Source organism: Saimiri boliviensis, chromosome Y (genome assembly GCF_048565385.1).
Source record: "Saimiri boliviensis isolate mSaiBol1 chromosome Y, mSaiBol1.pri, whole genome shotgun sequence".
Lineage (NCBI taxonomy): Eukaryota > Metazoa > Chordata > Mammalia > Primates > Cebidae > Saimiri > Saimiri boliviensis.
In genome coordinates, this window is record NC_133471.1 from 9,888,706 (window position 1) to 9,912,874 (window position 24,169).

Genomic DNA, 24,169 nt, shown 5'->3' on the forward strand with positions numbered 1-24,169 from the left:
TGTTGCCGGGCTGGAGTGTGGTGGCACAATCCAGGCTCACTGCAACACCTTGAGGGACTTTAAATCCCCTCAGCATAAAACTCCCAAAGTACCTCAGCTTCAGAGACCCCAAATCCCTTTACCCAGAGGAATACCAAATCTCCTAATGATTAGATCCCCAAATATTCGGAGCCTGAGGAGGCATAATTTGCCTCACCCTAAAGCACCCCAAACCCGTCAGCCTGAGGAACCCTAAATATCTCACCCACAGAGAGACCAAATTTATCCAAACTCAGATAACCTAAATACTCAGACTGAAAAACCCAATCCCTTCAGCTTCAATGACTGAATGATCTCAATGTCAAAGACCCTAAAGCCCCTTAATGAGAAACCCAAATCTCCTTTACCTGACACCCAGAATTTCCTCAGCCTCAAACATCCCTAATTATTTCATGCGGAGAAACTCCAAATCCCCTTAAACTTTCCAAGAATCAAAGATCCCAAATCCTTTCATCCAGAGGAACCCCAAATCCCCTCAAATCCTGTCAACCTGAGCACCCCCTTCCTCCTCCTCACCCTCTACATCCCTCCCCTCCCCACATCTCCTCTCCTCTCCCACGCCACTTCCCCACTCTGCGCCAGGCGGGCTCCACGGCCACGTGACCCGCGGCCAGGCCAGGATGCTCAGAGTGCAGTGTCGGGGACCGCAGGCATGCAGCTGAGGTGGGTCTTCGTGCTGCTGGACGTGCTGTCTTGCTGGTCAGTAAGAGCCGCGAGGCCCCAGGTGTGGGGACCCTCCCAGGACAGACACTGCCCCGGCTCCAAGCAAGTTTGCAGCGACCTGGAGGCTGCTTGCCCTGGTCCCTCCGCGGACCTTGGAGGCCGCACCTCTCTCCAGGCGCTGCGCTGCGCTCACCTGCCATTCCTTGGGGTCCCGGGGTCCCGGGTTCCCCGCTTCTGGGGCCCAGGGGGCTGGAGGGTCTGGAAGCACCCAGGACGCTGGGGCTGCCTCTACCGCCGGCAGCAGGAAGTGGCCTTGCAGGAGCCGCGCGCACCTCTCTCTCGCTGCACCTGGCCTGGGCAGTGATTCACGCAGATGGCGGGCCTCGGGGGTGGGAGCGGCCGCGGATCTCCCAGGACGTTCGCACCTCCGCCCCTGGGTGGGCGCTCTAGGTGCTCACGGAGGGGCTGACCTGGCCTTGGCACCCAGCGTGTGGATGGGATATGAACCCCTGGGCCTAGGGCGGGAGAGACACTTGGAGAGAAAAGCTGGGTCCCAGACTTCTGGGCCTCAGGAGACCCAAACCTGTCCTGCAGGTTTTCCGGCCGGATAGGGGAAGTGGCTCCCCGAGGTCCCCGCCACCAGGGTCCTGGGAACAAAAGCCGCGTGTTTGCTCTAGTGGCTGAAGGGACAATGGCTCCGCACTTCAGTCACTGTGGGGAGCGGGGGTGTGTTCCTACCCAGAGCCCTTTCCTGGTTCCCTGACCAAGCCCTCTGACCTCTGAAGTAGACCGTTGTTACGGGGATCCAGGGGACAGCACCAGGTCCCTGTGGGGTGTCTGCCAGCCCTGGGTGCCATGTCCTGAGCAGCTGTGCTGTCAGTTACTTAAACATGTGTGTGGCACTTTCTGGCTGCCAGGCACTCAGCAGCATGCAGATAACCGAAAGGGTACCCTTAAACGGCCTGTGAGGGAGGTGCAGCGTCATGGAGTCGCCTGCTGGAGACCACACAGCCAAGAGGTGCTGCGGCGGTGGGGTTAGGTGTGGCTGCTGTGTGCTGGGGGTGGCGGCCAGGCCGATGGCACCTCCATCTGGAAGCTCTGGCCCCTCACAGTGCAGTCCACAGGTTCCAGATGGGGCTTTGGGGGCATTGTGAGGGCAGAAAGGTTCCCGGGGGTCAAATGAAGAGAAGGTGCCTGTTCCGGGGACCCCAGGGCGAGCTTTTCAGGCAGAGGGAAGCCTGGGGTCGGTTGTCATGGGGATGTCTGTCTCTAGCTGGAGTTACTGGGGCAGGGCGGTCAGAAATGGAGGCCAACCGGTGTGAGCCTCTGCCTGCTGAGAGCTGCGGGGAGCAGCTGCAGTCCTGTGATCCTAATCTTCCACAGTGCAGCAATTGCAGGAGTCTCCTCCTTGATCTCTGCCCTCAACAGCGGCGCTAGCCACCCCTGCGCCCCAGCAGAAGATGGGCTCTTACATGACAGCACCCTCTGCCCCAGCGCTCACCTCTCCAAGCACTGTCCTGGCTCTGGGCCCCTGCACTGCCGGTTCTGTTCTGCATTCCCTCTGCCTTTTCTGCCCTGTGAGGCAGACCTCTGCTGTCTTCACTGCTTTGTTTTCCCAGACTCAGCCAGCATCGAAGGTGTGCCATGTTCCAAGACCCTTGCAGCTGGCATGCAGGAGGAATGTGAGGCTCACTGCCCCTCCTCAGACTCTCAGAATTCAGAAGAGTCACAATTTTTTGTCTTTGCCCTGCTGGGCCAAAGGACGCCCCTGCCTTATTTTCTCTCTGGGGTAGACACCCCACGCTTTTGCTCTACACCTGCCACGTGGAACAGGGAGCGCCCCCCGCCCCTGCTCTCTGTAGCTGACTCCTGCTTCCTTGGCCACCCTGGGCTCAGTAGGGCCCCAGGAGACCCAGTGCCATGTGACACCTTCTGCAACTGTGGAATTCAGGAGAATGTGCCTTTGATCCGTGAGTCACTGCCTAGCTGGCATGTGCCCTGGCATAAGGGTCAGCGACAGGCAGGGGTGAGCATGAAGTCACCTCTGCTATGCCCCTGCTTTGGTGCTTTCCTGACTTCTCTGTGCAGCTCTTAGGTTGAAATAAGTCCTGCCTGTTTTAACAGATGTTTATTAAACATCTGCCCTGGCCAGGCTCTGAGCAGCCTCTAGGGTCTCTGCTCTGAATACAATAGGCCCCTCCTGGTGTGGGCAGGCTGAGCTGGGGAGACTAAGTCCAGTGTCCCATAGGTGACATGGGACAAGAAGGAAAAAGAGCAGAACTTCCCTTTTATTTTTAATTGTTTATTTATTTGCTTTTTATAAACTGAGACAGAGTCTCGCTCTGTCACCAGACTGGAGTGCAATGGCACGATCCCGGCTCACTGCAAATTCCATCTTCTGCTTTTAAGCAATTCTCCTTCCTCAGCCTCCCAAGTAGCTAGATTACATGCATGGGCCGCCACATCCGGCTAAACAGACTTTTCCTCTTGTGAGAGGGACACCCGTGTGGGCAGCCGGGAGGGGAGATGAAACTGAGTGGAAGTGAGAGTCACTTTGATGCCTGGCACCTTGTCTCACACCTGTAATCTCGGCACTTTGGGAGGCTGAGGCTGGGGGGTCAATCCAGCCTGGGAGTTTGTGACCAACCTGGTCAACATGAGACTTGTGTCTCTACTTTTAAAAATAAAAATAAGATATTTTGGGCAGAGAAGTGCCTGTGCAAAGGCCCTGAGGTGAGCATTTGCCCAGTTTGTTCAAGGAGCAGAGGAAGGGTGTGAGGAGGAGAAGGCCTGGGGAGTTTGTGCTCATCTGAGGATGATGGGAAAGGGGTGTCACTTTAGCCTCTCACGTTCTGTGGGAAGAGCTCTTCTTTGCTGTCGGTGGCAGTAGCAGTGAGAGGCCTCGAGGCAGGGCAGTTGTGGCGGCCCCACAACCCAGCTGGTTGGAGAACCTCACAGCTCCCAGGCTCTTCTCCCCCTCCAGCCTCCCTGCCCTTTGCTGTCCTGTCATTGGTAAATGCCCCGTATAAGTGAGGATTTTGCTGCGGGTATGACTTCATCCAGTACCCCTACCAGGCAGACACCATCACCCATGGGCTCATGGCTGGGGTCACCATCATGACCACTGTCATCCTTGTAAGGCAGGAGGGGTTCAGAGGGAAAGGGAGGGTGACAGGTTGGAGTACAGCCTAACCCTGGGTTCCTGATAGGGGTGGCCTGGAGGTCTGTGGTGGGCTGGGGGACACAGCCTTGCCCCGAGTGGTACTGGGGGTAATAGGAACTCACTTTTGTTTTTTGAGATGGAGATTCACTCTTGTTGCTCAGGCCGTAGTGTGATGGCAGGATCTCTGCTCACTGTAACCTCCATCTCCTGGGTTCAAGTGATTCTCTTGCCTCAGTCTCCCCAGTAGCTGGGACTACAGGCATGCACCATCACACTCGGCTAATTTTGTATTTTTAGTAGAGACGGTTTTCACAGCGTTGGTGAGGCTGATCTTGAATGCCCAACCTCAGGTAATCTGCCTGCCTCAGCCTTCCAAAGTGCTAGGATGGCAGGCATGAGCCACCGAGCCTGGCTAGGGCACCTTTAGAGTTCCCAGCTCTGCAGCAGCCTTGGGGAGGCCTGTAGGGAGGACTGAGACCCAGTGAGGGCCTACGGGCTGACCACGACGCCCACTGGTCACTGTGGCTGCCTGACGCACAAATCTCAGCAGGAGAAACCTACCTGGTGCACACAGACCAGCTCTATTCCCACTCTGACTTCAACAACTACGTGGCTGTCATGTACAAGGTGTTGGTGACCTTCCTGTTCAGGGTGGCTGTGAGCCAGTTTCTGATGGACTTGGCCAAGTACACAATCGGTCACCTGTGCCCCAACTTCCTGGCCGTCTGTGACCACACGTAGAGCTGGGTCAACTGCTCGGTCTACATGGAGCTGGAGACGGTGTGCATGGGAAATGCTGCTGATGCCACCAAGGCCAGCTGAGTGTGGACAAGCATCATTCACAGTGGGAGCTTGTGGGAGCTTGCTGGGGGGGCAGTGGGAGCTGAAGATGTTGCAGAAGCCAGATAGTGAGGATCCAGCATGCAGGTGGTCAGGCAGCAGGGAGGCCTCAGGGCTCCCAGCACCCCGCAGACAGCAGGAGGCCAGTGGGAGCGTGCTCTGTCTCCCCTGAGTCTCACCCTTGCCCTGCTCTCTGCTGTCTTCTTACCATCTCTACTGATAGGTCTTTAAATGTGTCAACTCATCGTTGTCCTTTTAAAAAATCAAAATATTGACTGACAAGCCTAGGGTAATGCCAGACCGAAAAAAAAAAAAGCAAAACAAAACAAAACAAAACAAAAAACCAAAACAAAACAAAATAAAATTTGTATAAGATAAAAGTCACCATTTCATCAATTTTAATGTGTACAGTTCATTTTTAGTACATTCACAATGCTGTACAACCATCTCCTCTACCTAATTCCAGAATATATTAATCTCATCAGAAGGAAACCCACAGCATGCGTAACATGGCAAAACCCCATCTCTATGACAAATCAAAAAATTAGGCTGGGTTAGGTGGCTCACGCCTAAAATCCCCGCACTTTGGGAGGCTGAGGCAGGCAGATCACCTGAGGTTGGGAGTTCGAGACCAGCCTGGCCAACATGGAGAAATCTTCTCTACTAAAAATACCAAATAAGCCAGGCATGGTGGCACACGCTTGTAATCCCAGCCACTCGGGAGGCTGAGGCAGGAGACTCTCTTGAACCCGGATGGTGGAGGTTATGGTGAGCTGAGATTGTGTCATTGTGGTCCAGCCTGGGCAATGAGAGTGAAACTTCATCTCAAAGAAAAAAAAAAAAAAATAGCCAAGCCTGGTGGTGGGCACCTGCAGTTCCAGCTACTGGGGAGGCTGTGGTGGGAGCATCACTTGAACTAGGGAGGTAGAGATTTCAGTGAGCCAAGATTGTGCCTACCCCAGGCAGGGTCTCAGAGTGAGAACCTGTCTCAGAGAAAAGGAAAAGAAAGGAAACAAAGATCCCTTGTACCCGTTAGCTGTCATTCCTCCCCCAGCCCCTGGCAACAACCACTATCCTATTTTCTATCTGTAGATTTGCATGTTCTCAATGTTTCACATAAACAGAATCATACCCTATGTTTTCTTTTATTTCTGCCTTCTCTTTTTCTAATTTTCTTTATTTTAGATGGAGTTTCACTCTTGTTGCCCAGACTGGAGTGCAATGCTGTGATCTTTGCTTACCGTAACTCCTGCCTTGTGGGTTCAAGCAATTCTCCTGCCTCTGCATCCTGAGTAGCTGGGACTACAGGTACCCACCAACACCCCTGGCTGATTTTGTATTTTTTATTAGAGACGGGGTTTCTCCATGTTGGCCAGGCTGGTCTCGAACTACTAATCTCAGGTGATCTGCCCACCTCGGCCTCTTAAGTGCTGGGATTAGAGGCATGAGCCATGGTGCCCAGATTCCTTTTCTAATTAAAAAAAATTTGGAGGGTTGTGCAAGATGGCTCACACCTGTAATCCCAGCACTTTGGGAGGCTGAGGTGGGCAGATCAGCTGAGGTCAGGAGTTCTAGACCAGCCTGGCCAACATGGTGAAAACCCATCTCTACTTAAAATACAAAAATTAGCCAGGTGTAGTGGTGTATGCCTATAATACCAGATGCTCAGGAAGCCGAGGCAGAGAATTGATTGAACCGAACCTGGGAGGTAGAGACTGCAGTGAGCCAAGATGGTACCATTGCACTTCAGCCTGAGTGAGAGTGTGAGACTCTGACTTAAAAAGAAAAAAAAAAAAAATTTGGTCAGACGTAGTGGATCACACTTGTAATCCCAGCATTTTGGGAGGCTAAGGTGATGAGATCACTTGAGGCGAGTTCAAGACCAACCTGATCAACATGGAGAAATCCCACCTCTACTAAAAACACAAAAAATTAGCCTGGCCTGGTGATGGATGCCTGTAATCTCAGCTACTCAGGAGGCTGAGGTGTGAGAATTGCTTGAACCTGGGAGGTGGAGGTTGCAGTGAGCTGACTGTGCTCCAGCCCGGGAGACAAGAGACTCTGTCTCAAAAAAAAAGTTATTTCTGTTTTGCTCAAAGCTACAGGAAAAAGACAAATAAAAAGAAAAAAGAAGATAAGTGAATCGAATAAAAACAAAAATTATTTTTGTATGTTTTTACTGTTTGAACACAGTGCAATCTTGTGTTTTGGAAGTTCATGTTGTAATGTTCTGTCCATTTTTGCTTTATGTATTTTGCAGTTCTGTGGTTTACTACATTTACCTTTATAATTTCTATATATTTTTGATAGACTACCCGTTCATCATCATAAAATAATACATATGAGTTTTGTCTCAACAATTTTTGTCTTGATGTCCATTTTGCCTAATATTAGTATAGCTATTGTGGCTCTCTTTTTGTTACTGTTGGCACGGAATATATATATATTTTTTCCAATCTTGTACTTTAAACCTATTTATGTCTCTGCTCTAAATAAAGTAAGTATCTTATACCTAGCATAAAATTGAGCCGTGTTTTTTTTGTTTTTGTTTTTGTTTTTTTTTACATGGAGTTTTGCTTTGTTACCCAGGCTGTAGTGCAATGGCAGAATCTTGGGTCACCGCTACCTCCACCTCCTTGGTTCAGGCGATTCTCCTGCTTCAGCCTCCTGAGTAGCTGGGATTACAGTCATGTGCAACCACGTCCAGCTAATTTTTTGTATTTTTAGTAGAGAAGGGGTTTTCACCATGTTGACCAGGATGGTCTCGATCTCTTGACCTCGTGATCCACCTGCCTCGGTCTTTCAAAGTGCTGGATTACAGGCGTGAGCCACCGAGCCCGGCTTGGCTGTATTTTTTATGTGTTTTCCAATATCTGATTTTTTTGAGACAGAGGCTCACTTTGTTGCCCAGACAGAAGACAGTGATCTCAGCTCACTGAAGCTTTGCACTCTCAGGCCAAGCCATCTTCCAGCCTCAGCCTCTCAAGTGGCTAGGACTGGTCACCACATTCAGCTGCTGTTTATTTATGTTTTTTGTAGAAACAGGGTTTTGCCATGTTTCCCAGGCTGGTCTTGAACTCCTCAGCTCAAGGGATCCACCCTCTGTGGCCTCCCAAACTGCTGTGATTACAGGTGTATGCCACCATGCCCAGCCAGATCTCTGACTTTTTATTTTATTTTACTTTATTTTATTTTAATTTCCAGCATATGTTAATCTTTTTATTGAATTAAGACATTTAACAAATCGCTGACTTTCAGTTGGAGTGTTTAATCTATTTATAGTCAGTGTAATTAATGATAAGAAAGGCCCTCTGTTAGTTTCTTTAGGGTTGCCTGGGTTATGTCTTCCTTTTTCAGTTCCTTGTCACTGTCTTTTTTTTTTTTTTTTTTTTTTTTCCTCTCTTTTAGTGATGAGAGTCTTGCTATCTTGCCCAGGACTTGAACTTCTGGGCTCAAACCATCTCTGCCTTCCAAGCAGCTGGGACTACAGGAATTACAGGTGTGTTCCACGGCACCTGGCTAATTTTTCTTTATTTTCATTTTTATTATTTTTATTTATTTTATTTTTTGAGACAGAATCTCACTCTGTTTCTCAGGCTGGAGTGCAGTGTACAGTGGCATGATTTTGGCCCAATGCAGCCTCTACGTCCTGGGTTCAAGTAATTCACCTGCCTCAGCCTCCCGAGGAGCTGGGACTATGGGCATGTACCACCACATCCTGCTTTTTTTTATTTTTTTTTTTATTTTTAATAGAGATGGGGTTTTGTCATGTTGGCCAGGCTGGTCTCAAACTCCTGATCTCAGATGACCCACCCACCTTAGCCTCCCAAAGTGCTGAGATTACAGATGTAAGCCACTGTGCCTGGCCCAACTGAATAATCTTAACTGATCTATTTTCTTTATCTTTTTTTTTTTTTTTTTTTTTTTTTTTTTTTTTTGAGACAGAGTCTCACTCTGTCACCCAGGCTGGAGTGCAGTGGTGTGATCTTTGCTCACTGTGACCTCCGCCTCCTGGGTTTAAACACTTCTTGTAATTTTTTTTTTTTTTTTTTTTTTTTTTTTTTTTTTTTTTTTTTCTTCTGAGTGCTGGGGTCACAGGCATGCACCATCACACCTAGACAAGTTTTATAGTTTTAGTAGAGACAGGATTTCACCATGTTGGCCAGGCTGGTCTAGAGCTCCTGGCCTCAGGCAAGCCGCCTGCCTCAGCCTCCCTAAGTGCTGGGATCACAGGCATAAGCCACCACACCCGACCTGTTTTATTTTGTTTTAAACTGTGTGTTTAGAATATTATAATGTGGCCACTCTGGAAATAGGAGTTTCCCTACTCCTTGGGGTGTGTTCTTCCTCTTTGTTGCAGTGGTTATTTGTTTAATGACTTTTCTGATTGTGAAGTCTCTATCTTTTGTTATGGGTAGCCATTTTCTTCTGTTCTTTTAGCCTGGTGGTCAGTTTGTGATAGGACAGAGATTTCTTTAAACATCTGGAACCAAAAGAAAAAAACAAAAACAAAAACAAAAAACTCACAACACCCTCCGGAGTCAGTAGAAGGGGTCTGTGTGCCTGTGGGGTCAGCCCTTCCACAGTGAAACAGGTTTTCTCTGCCTTCACTTTCACTTCCTGCTTGTGCAGAGCTGGAAGGCCAGCCTAATGTGAGCATGGGGCCCTTGGAGGCCTCTTCCAAGCTCCTGCACTGCTCTGGTCTTGTAGGTTCCAAGCCTTCATTCCCCAGAGCGTTTTATTCCCTGGCCTTTCCTCCTACGCTATTTTTGCCTCATCTATTTTTGCCTCATCTGCTCTCGTGTCCCCAGGCCGCAGAGAGGAAGAAATTTGTTGTAAACATTTCCTACAAATGTCCTCCAGGTAGCACCTCAGCACTGGGAGAATGTCCAGTCAGGTGAGATCAAGATCAGCCCTCGAGCCATACCCTAGTCCACAGTTGCAAATAAGGCCCCTTCTCAGAAATTGTGCTGGGCCTGTGGTCTGTTACCCTCAGGCCACCACAGCTAGGCCATGGGAGAGGGACCAGGATGAGTTAAACCACTACAAAGCTATTGGTTTTCCAAAAGAATTATCTTTTTTTGTTTTGTTTTGAGATGGAGTCTCATTCTGTCACCCAGACAGTGGCATAATCTTGGCTCACACCAACCTCCACCTCCTAGGTTTTCAAGTGATTCTCTTGTCTCAGCCTCCCGAGTAGCTGGGATTATAGGCATGTGACACCACACCTGGCTAATTTTTGTATTTTTAGTAGAGATGGGATTTCACTATGTTGGTTAGGCTGATCTCAATCTCTTGACCTCATTATCCACCTCCCTCGGCTCCCCAAAGTGCAGGGATTACAGGCATGAGCCACTGCACCCTGCCTCAACTGAATTATATTAATCAAGTGATCCTCTGGTTCCCGCAAGCTTTTGATTAGTTCCAAAAAATTTAATTGTGACTTTTTTACCAGTTTTTTGTTGCTTCCTATGTTCTGTGTTTCATTAATGTCCTTCACGAGATCTCAAATTTATATGAAAAGAAATATTCCCTCAGTTCCATTGATGGGAGAAAATCCTGAAAAGAAATGCCGTGAAAATAAAACCGGTGTTGCCTGCTTGCTGGACACTACCGTCTGCCCTGGGTGTTGGGTTCAGGCCTCAGAGTCTTCATGGGTGAGGCATCTCATGCCACAGCCCCAATTGGAGACTCTGATTCCATCATCAGATAACTGGAAAGGACAGAGGGAGCAGCCTCTGCTCCTGGGATTTGGTGGCCTGTAACATTGGCAGCTCCGGTGTTGAACCCTCCCTTCTGTGGGAGGAGTGGGGGCAAGGGGAGGTTGGAAGATGCCGAATGAGCCATCTGCCCTCTGACCTGCTGCCTCTCCTTCCCCAGGTTGTCTTTCTACTCAGGACACACCTCCTTTGCTATGTACTGCGTGGTGTTCCTGGTGGTGAGTCCGTTTTTCTGGGGCTCACCCATCAAATCACTCCCTTCCCTGGACCTCTGTTTTTCCAGCTGTAAGATGGGTTGTGGTGGTGATGGGGGTGCTCACTGACTTGTTTGTGAAAACAGGAGGCCCTGGGTTGGCCAGTTTTTGCCCACAGCCTCGGAGCTACCATCTCTGCAGTGGGTGTGGGAGGGTCTAGCAGGGCACAGGCTGAGTCTCCCTCTCCCATTCCAGCTCTACATGCTGGCATGGCTCTGATAGAAGTGGGCGAGGTTCTTCCTGGTGGCCTTTGCCCTCTATGTGGGCTACACCCACCTGTCTGATCACAAACACCACTGGAGCAACATCCTTGCTGGCCTCCTGCAGGGTGTGCTGGTGGCTGGTATCACTGTGAGCTACTGACCCTGACTCACCCCCTGTGCTGTTCAGAGGCCACTCACTGCCCAACCCTGGTATTTCCCTGTGTACTCTTGCCCCATAGAGTCCTCCCTTGGGACCCGTTCCTCCAAATGTGGTCATTCCCTGGGACCCCTCCTTCCCCCAGTTTCTCCCCTGGGACCTCTACACCAAATTCCAGTCTTTCCCTGGACCCCTCCTGCCCCCCAGATCCTCCCCTGGGACACCTTCCCCTAACCCCAGTTCATCCCTGGACACCGTCTCCTCCCAGTTCCTCCCCTAGATCTCCTGCCTGCACCCAGCAGTCCTTCTCTGGGCCCTTCAGCACGACAGTGCTCTCCACTGCTCCTCTACTAAGAGGGCTCTCTTCCCTCCACAGGCACTTTTCCTCTCATTGCCCACCTGGGACCCTGTTTCTCCTCCTCCTGCTCATGCCCATGTTCCTGGTGCCTGCCCAGCCCCTGCCCAGTCTCACCTTCCTCCACTCTGCCAAGTTGGGTATATCTCAGACTTCTTCAAAGCCCGACCCCCACATTACTGCCTGAAGGAAGAGGAGCAATAACGGAAGCCCAGCCTGTCACTGACAGTGACACTGGGGGAGGCTGACCACAACCACTATGGGTAATCACACTGCTCCTCCTGAGGCTGGACCCCACCCAGGCAGAGAGTGGCTGTGAGTCCAGCTGAGACTGCCACCCCCGGTTTTCCCTCTGGCCCTGAGTAGGCAGTGAAGGTTCTGAACGGGCTCCACAAACCCCTGAGCAGGCTCTGCTGCCCCTGCCCTGCACTGGACCAAGGATCTGGGGAGGCCTAGGTAGCCATGAGCATTTGGAGGGGGACCTGTTTCTGTAGCTCCCCAAATATTCCCATTCTTTTATGGGGCTAAGAAAGCGACTGTTTTGTAAAATGTAGTGTACATTTGGTTTTTGGTAAAATGAGGCATTGGTGTGACAAGTGGTCTCAGTGCCTCTGTTCCTTATGGCCGTTCAGGGATGGTGTTCCTACTGTCAGAGGGCTCCGTGGAGCTCAGGCGTCAGGCAGGCTCAGCCACTGTGACAGGGAAGGACAGCAGCCAAGTCATCCCCTGTGTTTCTCACTGCATGGTGTTGGGGTCAAGGGACAGATGGGTCAGCACACCCTTCCACTCTGCTCATGTACACCCTGTGCAGCTGGGGGCCGCACTTCTGAAATGAGTAATTCAGGTTCTGGTTTCCCTGAAGTGATGACAGAACACACAGAGCTTACGTTTTCAACAGGAGGGTAAAGGGAACATTTGTTTTTTGTACAGGCGGTAACTTAAATGTCTGCTGATGTTTTGTTTGCACCTGAAATCTCTCTTAGTCCCTCACCCTGCAGGGTGTTCCTATCAAATGTTAGCCTTCAGAAAGTCTGATGTAGCCCTGGAAGACAAAATTGCTGCCCGGAAGCCACACCCAAGGGGTCGTGATGGAGATCTGCCCTTGGCAGTTGGGAAGGAAGGTGACCCAGACCCTGCAGAAAGCCAGCTGAACATCAGGAACTTGCCTCCATGCATGTGTCAGAAGGGATCCTGGCCGGGAAATTCACACTGAAGCCTCCCAGGTATTCTAGGGTGCTGCAGCAGGCAGTGATGCCTGAGGGCTGAGGTGGCTGTGTCTGGGCTCAGAATGTGAGTCTCTGGCAGTGAATGGGAGAGAAGTTCCCAGCCAGATCTCACAGGGAGAGTCACTGCATCAGCAGTAAATGAGAATGACCCTGGTGCCCTGACAGCAGCCAACACCTCCATCTCCTCCCAGGCACAATGGCCTTGAAAGCCAGGACCACAGTGAGGGTTGAGCATGAGTCTGTGGGAGCAGCTGCAGTGTACAGGACTCTGGTGTGGTCTGCTGGAGACAGGTGGCCATGTTGGGATGAGCGGTGAAGACTGAGGAGTGGAGGAAGTTTGGAGTAAGGGAGAGGACATGGCTGAGTCTGGCTCCTGGCCTCAGCTGGGAGAGTCTCAGTGCTTCAGAAAGAGCATGTGCACCTCACAGCTGGGAGAGCAGAGAAAGAAAGGACTGTACTGACCAGAGCCATCCCCAGAGGGTCCTCACAACCCAGGAGGGCCCAGCTGTGGGAGCCGGTGTCCTGTCTCACCGTTTGGGTGCTCAGAAATTCTCACAGGTTCCCAGTACCAAGATGGCAGGCAGGGCAGCAGTTAGGACACATTTCTCCACAAACACAGAGCTCAGGGGAAGCTCTCGTGCATAATTTTGGGTTTACACTCTCCACACCCTTATGATTTCATGGAAAAAAAATTAGTATTTTCTCTCTTTATACAAGGAGGATATTTTTTCTGTAGTTTCTCACAGGAAACTGAGATTCTTAGCCATGTAAATATCATTTCCCATGGCGGTGTCCTCGTGGCCTGGCATTTCTCCCACCTTCTGAGGTTAATTGGTTTCTGAAGACTTCCTTCTGGGCAGGCAGAGTAGCTCACACCTGTAATCCCAGCACATTGGGAGGCCGAAGTGGGTGGATCACAACGTCGGGAGATTGAGACCATCCTGGCCAACAGGATGAAACCCCATCTGTACTAAAAATGCAAAACTTTACCGAGCATGGTGGCAGATGCCTGTAATCCCAGTTATTCAGGAGGCTGAGGCAAAAGAATCACTCAAACCCAGGAGACAGAGGTTGCAGTGAGCCGAGATTGCACCACTGCTCTACAGCCTAGCGACAGAGCAAGATTAGGTCTCAAAAAAAAAAAAAAAAAAAAAAAAAAAAAAGAAAAAGAAAAAGAAAACTCCTCCTGAGTATTTGATGATATTCAGGGTTTTTTTTTTTTTTTTTTTTTTTTTTTTTTTTTTTTGAGTGTGTCAGCTACCATATGTTATCCTGATTTTGTAGGAAACCATACATATTTTGTTTTTTAGACACAGGGTCTCATTCTGTTGCCCAGTCTGGAGTCCAGTGGTGCAATTACTGCTCACCACAGGCTCGAGCTCCCAGGCTCAAGCAATGTTCGTGCCTCAGCCTCCTGAGTAGCTAGGATGACAGTTGCCCACCACCACACCCCACTTTTATGTTTATTTTTTTAATAGGTGCATACTGAAGTCTTTAGGAGTGAAATTTTGTGAGATGTGCAAATTACAATATTTCATAATAAAAAACATGAAGCAAACATGGCAACATATTAGTAACTGTTAAATCTGTTTTGTGTATGTGGGTGTCATTATGCCATGCTCTGTACTGCATCTGGAAAAATTTTAAGTTAAAAAAGAAAAATTCTGTCTGAGAATTTTTTTCTAAGTTCAAAATGTGATTACCTTTACTTTTAGTGAGATAATATATCTTTTTCTTTCCTTTTTTTTTTTTTTTTTTTTTTTTTGAGAAGTCTTGCCCTGTTGCCCAGCCTAGAGCACAGTGGTGTGATCTTGGCTCATTGTAACAACTGCCTCCTGGGTTCAATCAATTCTCCTACCTCAGCCTTGCAAGTAACTGGGATTACAGGCGCTCTCCACCATGCCCAGATAATTTTTGTATTTTTAGTAGAGACAGCGTTTCCCCGTGTTGGCCAGGCTTGTCTCGAACTCCTGACCTCAGGTGATCCACCCTCCTCAGCCTCCCAAAGAGCTGGAATTACAGGTGTGAGCCACTACATCTGGCTATTTATTCCTCAACTGAATTTCTGTTTGAATTGAAACAACATAAAATCCTAATTTCGATAACATTATTTCCATTTTTTATGTTAGTTGCTAGAACACGATGCTAGAAAGCAGTGTTTCCTCAACCTCACCCGACAGTGGTGTGGCCCATGGCCTTCTGGACAGCATTGGGGGTGGGTATTTGGGGAGGTGTGAACCCCCGGGCTGGCTCAGCAGTGGGGTCTGTGCCTTCTCCCAGAGGCTTCTTAGCCCCAAGTCTGATTGTCCACCTCCAGTCTCCTCAATAGTGAGAGGCACATTGTCCTGCTGTGTAGAGAATCTTAGTTCTTCTGTGTCCTGCTGCATATTTTCAGGAGCTGGACAGCTCCCAGATTTCATCCCTTGTCTCAGAAATGACTTCTCAAATCATACCCTGCAGCAGCATTTTGTTAGCTTGTTTTGTTGTTGTCCTTTGTTTGGAGATAGAGTTCCATCTTCTTGCCCAGACTGGAGTACAGTGACACGACCTCAGCTCACTGCAACCTCTGCCCTCCAGTTTCAAGCAATTCTCCTCCCTCAGCCTCCCGAATAGCTGAGATTACAGGCACCTGTCACCATGCCCAGCTAAGATTTTTGTATTTTTATAGAGATGGGGCTTCACCATGTTGGTCAGACTGGTTTCAAACTCCTGACCTCAAGTGATCCACACATCAGCCTCCCAAACTGCTAGGATTACATGCATGAGCCACTGCACCCAGCTGAGCCACTTTTGTGACAGATGTGATTTGTTGGATCTAGGCCCAGTTTTGTTTTTACTCTGACTTGCTGTTTTATAAGCAGGCATCCTAGTTTAGACATTTTAACGGCATTACAGGGATGGGAAATCCCTGGGAAGAATTAGCCGACCAGTGAAGGTGTGTGGTGAGGGCATTGCATAGCAGCTTGAAGTTTAGGTTATTTGGGATTACTAAGTTACAGCAATGAAATTTATGAATGAATTAGCCGAGTGAGTGAATAAATGACTGGGTAAAGAAAACTTACCTGAGGCCAGGTGCGGTGACTCACACCTGTAATCCCAGCACTTTTGGAGGCTGAGGTGGGTGGAGCACCTGCGATCAGATGTTCAACAACAGCCTGACCCAACATGGAGAAATCCCGTCTCTACTAATAAAAGAAAAACGTACCAAATTAGCCAGGCATGGTGGTATATTCCTGTGATCCCAGCTACTCGGGAGGCTGAGGCAGGAGAATCACTTGAACCTGAAAGGCGCAGGTTTCAGTAAGCCAAGGTTACACCATTGTACTCCTGCCTGGGTGACAGGAGCAAAACTCCATCTCAAAAAAAAAAAAAAAAAAACGACCACTTATCCGTAATTCTGAGGCCCTCTGCCCTCACCTGGAGTCAGGGCAGGAACGATGGCAGGTGTGGATGGGAGGGTGTCGCTGCAGATGCTCACCTGTCTGGCTGGAAACCCGGTGTGGACAAGCAATGCAGCTACAGCAGCTGTCCCTCCTTCAGGGGCTTCCTGAGTCCATGGCCACACCCTAAGCCACACCTCAGGGAATCCAAAATGGAACATGAGGAATGTGTTGTCACAACTGAGCAATATGTACAGCAGTGGAGGTATGTAACAGGAAAGCCAGTTCTATGCTTTTGGAAAGGTTTGGGTGTTTTCCGTTTTTGAGACAGGGTCTCGCTCTGCTGCCCAGGCTGGAGTGCAGTGGTGCAATCGTCGCTCACTGCAACCTTGAACTCCCAGGCTCAAGCAATCCTCCCGCCTCAAGCTCCTGAGTAGCTGGAAGTACAGATGTGTGTCACTGCATCTGGCTCAGTTTTGTTTTTCTTGTAGAGACAGGGGTTCTGCCATGTTTCCCAGGCTGGTGTCGAATTCCTGGTCTCAAGTAATCCTCCTGCCAGCCTCCCAGAGGGCTGGAATTACAAGTGTGAGCACCTGCACCTCACCAATAGTATGGGTTATTCTCTTTTTTCTTTTCTTTTTTTTTTTTTTTTTTTTTTTGAGACAGAGTCTTGCTCTGTCACCCAGGCTGCTGGAGTGCAGTGGCACAATCTTGGCTCACTGCATCCTCTGCCCCCTGGGTTCAAGTGATTCTCCTGCCTCAACCCCCTGAGTAGCTGGGATTACAGGCAACCACCACCACATCCAGCTAATTTTTGTATTTGTAGTAGAGACAGGATTTCACCATGTTGGTTGGGCTGGTGTCGAGCTCCAGACTTCGTGATCCACCTGCCTTGGCCTCCCAAAGTGCTGGGATTACAGGTGTCAGCCACCGCAACTGGCTAGTATGGTTTTTCAAAAGACAAAATGGTTTACAAGTCATGAATCAAAAGAACAGTAGCTAAATGAAATTAAAATCCATGTTAGTAAGGAAATGTCACATGCCAATATTTCCTATGAGGCAGATGGCACAATTGATCTTCAAAGGCTCATGTGGAATTGACATTACCTTGCTAAGTTCTCCAGCTCTAATTCAGATTCAAATATTTACATTTTTGGAATCAACCAATTAATTGATAAAGCATCCTAGTCCACCTTCTAACCTATTATGAATATTTGAAGGCACCTTCATCTAGACATTGTACAGTTAGTTGAAAATCCTAGATAGTTAAGCAGGTGATGTATAATATTTGTGGACATTGAGATGCAGGGAAGGGCCAGACATGCTGGCTCATGCCTGTAATCCCAGCACCTTGGGAGGTTGAGGTAGGTGGTTTACCTGAGGTCAGGAATTGGAGACCAGCCCTATAAAAACAAAAATTAGCCAGTAATAGTGGCACATGTAGTCCCAGCTACTCAGGAGGCTGAGGCAAGATAATAGCTTGAACACAAGAGGAAAAGGTTGCAGCATTGACCTGAGATCATGCCACTGCACTCCAGCCTGGGTGACATAGCAAGACTCTATCTTAAAAAAAAAAAAAAAAAAAAAAAAAAAAAAAAAAAAAAAAAGGTCTGTCATCGTGGCTCACACCTGTATTCCCAGCAATTTGGGTGTCTGAGGTGGGTGGATCACCAGGTCAGGAGTTCAAGACCAGCCTGGTCAACATGGTGAAACCCCATCTCTTCTAAAAATACAAAAATTAGCTGATGTGGTGGTATGTCCCTGTAGTCCCAGCTACTCAGTGCGTTGAGGTAGTAGAATCATTTGAACCCAGGTGGTGGAGGTTGCAGTAAGTTGAGACCATACCACTGCACTTCAGCCTGGGCAACAGAGCAAGGCTCCACCTTAAAAAAAATTCCCGGGGGTGTGTGACATTCACAGCTTAAAGCAGGCACTTGTTCAGTGTTAACGTTACTCAAGAATCCAGCGACTCCTTGTCACCTCCTGCTGTGCAGCAAATTCTGGACCCCATGGAGATGGAGACACAAACTGCCACCTTCAGAAGCTTTAATCCCCAAAAAGTCATCGCACTTCAGAATGTCACATCCTGCCAGATGTTTTCTTCTCCTCCGAGATTTGCTCCCAGCAGTATTGTAAGCTCGGCTGCCTCTCAGGTGGGAGTGCAACTGGGAGAGGTATATGTTCATGCCATGCAACACGATTCAAACAGTAAAACAGCCACACCACCTGTGGATGTTTGTTTTGCAGACCCCGACTTAGGCACAGATGAATGAATGCACTCACAACCAGTACAGTGATTTTGAATGGGTGGGGATGTTTGTTAACTGCTTTTAGAGAGCGGTTTTAGCAAATTCGGCCATGACTCCTTGTACATTCTTATACTTATTTGGTATAGATTAAATAATAGAAGCTTTAAGTTAACACACTTTCGGATAATTAACATGGTTGAAAGAGTGGGTTTGAATGATAAAAACTTTTGTTTTTGGGCCCAGAGAAAATGCCCTTCACGTGTCATTCCCCTTCGACCTCCTGCTGAGAGGGCTGCTCAGCATAGGGTTTACATGAGTGAACAGGTGGAAAAGAGACAAAGGGATGTGGGAAAACAGGCCACTGGGGAAGCTTGCTTGTCCCTGTCTTTCACCCTACAACTTAAAATCTTAAGGTAAAGAACTGGTTGCCTTTAGCCCATTCCATTAAAACCTTTTGGCCTTCCAAAAGGTTTGAGACTATACATTTCTAACCCTCCCTAATATTTGCCTCCTATTTTGCCAGCCACCCTGAGTAAATCTCAACTCACTGTGAAAACCACATTTGGAATATTTTAGCTGCTGGCTGTGTGGAAAATCACCTGCATCCCCAGAGTTCAACTATAAAAAGACAAATATTTATACTGAAGAGCACAGAATTTTGTGACTATAATAAAAGATATGAGAGACTCCTGGCAAAATTTGATGCATGAAAATGCTCATACATACATTGCAGGCAAATATATGTACATTTTAATGGAAGTGCCAGTCACACTTTGGATCTTGTAATCAGGAGGCCGTCATCGCACCCTGTGAACATGAGAACCTGGTTCCAATTCAACTACTGCTGACAAACCTCGGGTCATGTGCTTGTTCATGAAGAGACTACCCAGACAGGCTTTGTGTGAGAAACGTGGCTGTTTATTCATCTGGGTGCAGGTCAGCTATGGCGGAAAAGGGCGTTAGCAAAGGGCAGTGGGATGAGAGTTAGTTTTACAGGTTTGGGGCGGGCAGTGGAAAGTCACAGAGTAAGATCAGTTACTGTGGTCGGGTAGGGGCAAGGAATGTACATGACCACAAGTTCAGTTACAGTGGCAGCTGGGGGTGAGGCAGAAGAGAAGTTAAGATGACAGGATGGGTGAGAGGCATTCATATTATCATAAGAACAGTTGAGATGGCAAGTTTGGGTGAGGGTCTTGTCTGGGGAAGCTCCACTGGGTGCTAAGAGACAATGGCGAATGCAAGTGGTGGGTTGGGAGACAATCAGCCCAGGCAGGCAGGACTTCAGGCTGACATACGGAGACCTGACATACCTGTCTTTTTATATACACAGAGAAAGAATTAGAGAAGAGGGAGTGAGCACAGATTTCTGGGGGAGAGTGTGAATTTTCTTAAGGTTACTTCCGGCTTGACAGGGGACTGTGGGGGCACCTAATATATAATATATATATTTTATATATATATATATATATATATATATAGATGTGTGTGTATATATATATATATTATATATATATATATGTTATATATAATAATATGTATATATATTCCAAGGAACTGCACTCCCTTCAATCAGAAATATACAATAGAAGCAGGTGTATGTTTCATGTAGTTTCAGTAGTATGCACTACTTATACCTACATAAGAGTTACAATTCAGATGTGGGACCTTTTGATATCATCAGTGATATTTTTTAAAACTGATATACTTAGAAGTGAAAAGATTAAATTCTATTTCTTAAAAATCACAAAAAACTAGTTTAAATGGACTTCTTCGTATGTTCAAAATGTAACACCAAGAAAAGCCAAAACCTGTCATTTGTATTAACTTTTTTTTAATCAAAAATTGTTAACGTTAGAAACATAGTATGAAGTGCCTTTATCTGCTTAGACCTAAGGAAGATTTTAAAGTTGGGTTACACAGGAAATGATTATGTTTAAATTTCTTAGTAAACAGTGCTAAATACTACTTGAAATTATTGTTTACAGATTAGTGACAAGAGCTGGGGTTAGGATTCAGTTGGACTCTGACATCCAGATGCCCTCAAACATACAGAACTTCCAAACTCAAGTCCAGCCATAAGCTACTTTGTCAACATGTCAGAGTAATCTGTATTTTTGTATGTGATTTCTACTTTTATAGACTTGTTTTAAAATAAAATGCATTTTTTATAAAAAAATATACATATATATATATATACATATTTTTTTTTTTTTTTTGAGTGAGGAAGACAGGGTGGAAATCAGAACAGGACACGTGTGCTAATAAGGAAGGTCTGGACTATAGGTTCTGCCTTACAAATGCTTAAGCTAAAGCGGTACTTAGAGGCACTGTGCAGTACTATGGGTCATCCAGAGCAGCATCTGCTGACTTGTGATGGCCTGGATATGGTTTTGTATGAATTGGGAGACCAAACAGAAGATATAGGGTCAGAACAGGAGAAGAAGAAAGATGAGTTTAAATGAGTAAGGATTGGGAGGAGCTGTGACTCCAGTTAGACAGCATCTAGCTCATCCAGCCAGATCCAGAATAACCATTTGCCTGATTCATGTGTTTTGGGTTCTCTTAATTTATTGATGGCATTATATATGAGGCCAGGCTGCTTTATATAAAGACAACATTTTTTTTCTGGAGCTTTGGACCCGAAAGACAAGGGAACCAGCAAGGGCTGCTGCCATTACAGGGCTTGATGGGGTAACTGTGTAGAGGGAGAGCTTTTGTTTTTATGGTGTGTGAGGAAGCATGCAGTATCTTTAAGCAACCACTCACTTTCATTAACAAGATTGTTTTTGAGCAGAGAACAGGAGCCAGATGAAGAGTGAAATGTCAGCTGTAACTGCCTGGAGGAAATGTGTAAACCGGCAACTTAAAGAAAAGCAGGGCATGTAAAAGTAAATGAGTGCAGTGAATTTGGGCAGAGTTAGGAATAACAGAAACAGACTTTTTCAGGTGTGATATAAGCAGTAGGGGCGATTGCTTAAAGCTGGAGAAGGCGAGGGGCTGAAGGTAAGTGTGTGAGGTGTAAAGAAAAAACTTTGGAGACAGTGAGAGCTAAAGGGTAAGTGGGGTGGAGCCTGTGATTTTGATGGATTCTAAGAGTATCAGTGCATCAGCTGCTGCTGCCAAGTTGTCATGAGGGCCTGCCCAGGGCTATGAGGTTACATTGTTTGGATAAAAAGGCTGCAAGCCATGGGCCTGGCTCCTATATGAGAATCCTGACTGCACAGCCCTGGACTTTAGAAGCATAGAATGAAAAAGTATTGAGACAGGTTAGCTAGAGCTAGGAAAGGAGCTGCTTTTAGAGCTGTTTTTTTAAGGAGCAAAAGGAGGAGTGAGGAAAGGATTTAGAATTAACAGAGTTGGATACGTTTTCTTTACTGAGTTTATACAATGGCTTAGTTAGAATAGCAAAACCTGGTTTCCTGAGCTGAAGTAGCAACCATACCTAGGCAGGAGATAAGCTGTTGTTTGGTGGAGGGGGTTGGGGTTTGGGAAATTTACTGGATGTGGTTGACAGGGAAAGCACATGTATGCTGGCGAAGGATTATAACAGATGGGAAGAAATTTGGGCTTCAGAATGGGATTTCCCTTTGAGTATAGATGCCGAAGAAGCAGTAGGGTGAATTAAAAGGCCATGTTTCAATATACAGGTGATAACAAGCTTTACTTTTAAAGGCAGTTGTGGGATGGGGTATGGGGCTGGGAAGGGTAAGGGTGGTTAGGTTCTAAGGGGTTGAGGAGGGGTGAGTGACTTGTTGCAACGAATTGGAAGGTGGTGTTTTACACCCTAAGCTTAAGGTTGGGGGATGTAAGGAGAGCTATTGAGGGAGGTACGGGTTTGGGGATGAGGGCGGCAATGAGGTGTGGCTGTAGCCCATGAACAGTCAAGGAGACAGACAATTTCCCTAGGATATCCCAGCTTAACAGGGGAACTGGGCAGGTGGGGATGATCAGGAAAGAACGTGGAAGGGAGTGCTGGACTGATTGACACCAGACGAGGGCAGTTTTGAGAGGCCTGGAGGCCTGGCCGTCAATTCCCACAAGAGCATGACGGCCAAGGACACAGGTCCTTGAAAAGAAGTCAGTATCGGGTGGGTGCCTCCGTGCTGATTAAGAAGGGGATGGACTTGCCCTCCACATAAGAGTTACCTGAAGTTTGGCATCTGTGATGGTCCAGGGTGCTTCCAAGATGCTCAGGCAGAGTTAGTCTTTAGTTATGAAGCTGAGGGTTGGAGCTTCAGGAGCTCTGCGAGCAGCAACCTGATTCAGACAGTTGACTTTCCGTGGGGGACCCTTCACAAATGGGGCAGGGCTCAGGAAGAGTCCTGGGCTGTGGGCATTCCCTGGCCCAGTGGCCAGGTTTCTGACACTTGAAGCAAGGTCTGGGGGTCAGCTGGACGAGTTACAATCTGGGTGCTCTGAAGTCTCTGTCAGCTGGTGGCATTGCTGTGGTTTGTCTTACAGAGGAGGCAGAATCTACAGTTCTGAGATGTGCAGCCGGGCAGATTTCTCCCCATTATTGAACACCTTGAAGGTAAGGTTGCCTAATTCCCTTGGTGGGGTTTGAGGGCCAGATTTTAATTTTTGTACCTTTTTGTAATGTTGGGGTTGACTGGGTGATAAAATGTATATTAAGCAATTTTTAGGGGTGAAAGTCGAAGTAAGGGTGATATTTAAGTCACTCCAGGTGAGATTATAGGACTGGGTGAAGTATTCGAGGTTCTGATGAAAAAGAATCTAACCGGTGGCCGATGTGGGAAACGTTGGATAAAGGGAGGGAACATCACCCTAACTGTGCCTTTGGCTCCAGCCACTTCTGGAAGCGGAATTGTCAGGCAGGGTTGTAGGAGGCAGCTGCAAGACTAACTGTAAGCCAGGCCATATACAATGTGGGGAGGTGACAGGAGGGGCACGAAGAGGCAGGTTGTGGGCATAGGAAGAGGAGGAAGGCTGTGGGGTGGGGTTAGGTCCTGGATTAGGACCTGGTTCACAGGCAGGAAGGAGAAAGGTCAGAAGTTTGATGGACAGGGAGGATTCTGGCTAACATGCAGAAGGAGGGGCAGACAGAAGCAAAGAGAAGTAGAGATTAGGGAGGGATTGGTGTATAAAAAAAATGCCTGGACGTAGGGAATTTCAGAACATTTGTCCATGCTGTGAGGAAAATTGTCTTAATTTCATAAAATAGAGGTGAAAGGTGCAAATTTTTGGCCAATTGGAGCCATGGTTTAACTTACATTGCGACCATGCAGTGGCTCAGTAAAGAGAACACAATGTTTAGAGACGTTTGGGTTTTAGATTAGGGAACAGTTGGAGAGGTTTGAGGTTCTTTAGAACACAGGCCAGCGGAGAGGGCGGAGGGATAGAGGATGGACAATTGCCAATGATTCTGGAAAGACAGCAGAGACAAGAAGAACAGGCACACAACCCAGCCGCTCAACAGGCATCTCTCGATGAGCCTGGGTTGAACCTCATCATTGGTGAGTGGTCAAAGAGAACATCTTGTATGACCTGCCACCAATATCAGCCCTGAGCCTGCTGGGCAAGTGACTAGGGTGAATGTCTCCATGATAGCCGAACCCTTGGAGAACCTAGGTCTCCAGATCCATGACCTAGATATGGTTTCTCGGGTCCCGAACCTCAAGAGAAAACCTGATTTACCTGATTTTCCTTGTGTTTGTGGTGAAAAAACGATGAAACCAAAAGGGGGAAGAAGTGGAAAGGAAAAGATAAAAGAATGAGAAAGCAAAAAAGTGAGACTGCTTACCAAAATAGTCGGTGGTGTGTGTGTGGGCTGGTCTGATGACCGGGTCGGTAGGTCGATCTCCTCATGGAGGGAGCACAAGAGTAGAAACAGGGGTTTGGTCTACTGAAGGAATTCCACCATCCCGGGTTTTGATACCAAAATGTTTAAAATTCATGCTTT

General features: G+C 47.8%; 1 pseudogene; it reads left to right on the forward strand.

Annotated features, from left to right (window-relative positions):
* Positions 1–691: 691 nt before the first annotated feature.
* Positions 692–11,661, forward strand: LOC141582950 (phospholipid phosphatase 2-like; annotated as a pseudogene).
* The last annotated feature ends 12,508 nt before the right edge of the window (positions 11,662–24,169 follow it).